The sequence below is a fragment of the Odontomachus brunneus genome, unplaced genomic scaffold, assembly GCF_010583005.1.
Source record: "Odontomachus brunneus isolate Ranch 3 - 2012 unplaced genomic scaffold, Obru_v1 Obru_scaffold_102, whole genome shotgun sequence".
Lineage (NCBI taxonomy): Eukaryota > Metazoa > Arthropoda > Insecta > Hymenoptera > Formicidae > Odontomachus > Odontomachus brunneus.
In genome coordinates, this window is record NW_022639552.1 from 1,053 (window position 1) to 1,546 (window position 494).

Consider the following 494-nt stretch of genomic DNA (forward strand, 5'->3'; position numbering starts at 1 on the left):
CGCGGAATAACTTCCACTGTGCATTCGCGAGAATCCGTTTCTGCTACTCTGACAAATCTAACGTTATGGAGATGATTTTGGGTTGTTGGAAAAATATGTTCAAGGTGCTGGGTGTGCTACAGAGCCACACAAACACTCGTCATCCCGGAAACGATACAGGACGAAATAAGCACATCTAACGTAATTTTCGAAAATAGACAATTTCAAAGGCGAATGTTTCTTTAAAAAACCCTAAAAAACTATCCGAAATAGTGCTCTCTACGCTAACGCGAAATAACTTATAACCTACCATAACATAGCCTACTTTCGGCCTAGGCGCGGAATAACTTCCACTGTGCATTCGCGAGAATCCGTTTGTGGTACTATGACAAATCTAACGTTATGGGGGTGATTTTGGGATGTTGGAAAAATATTTTCAATGTACTGGGTGCGCTACAGAGTCACACAAACGCCCGTTGCCACCCCGGAAACGATACAGAACGAAATAAGCATAT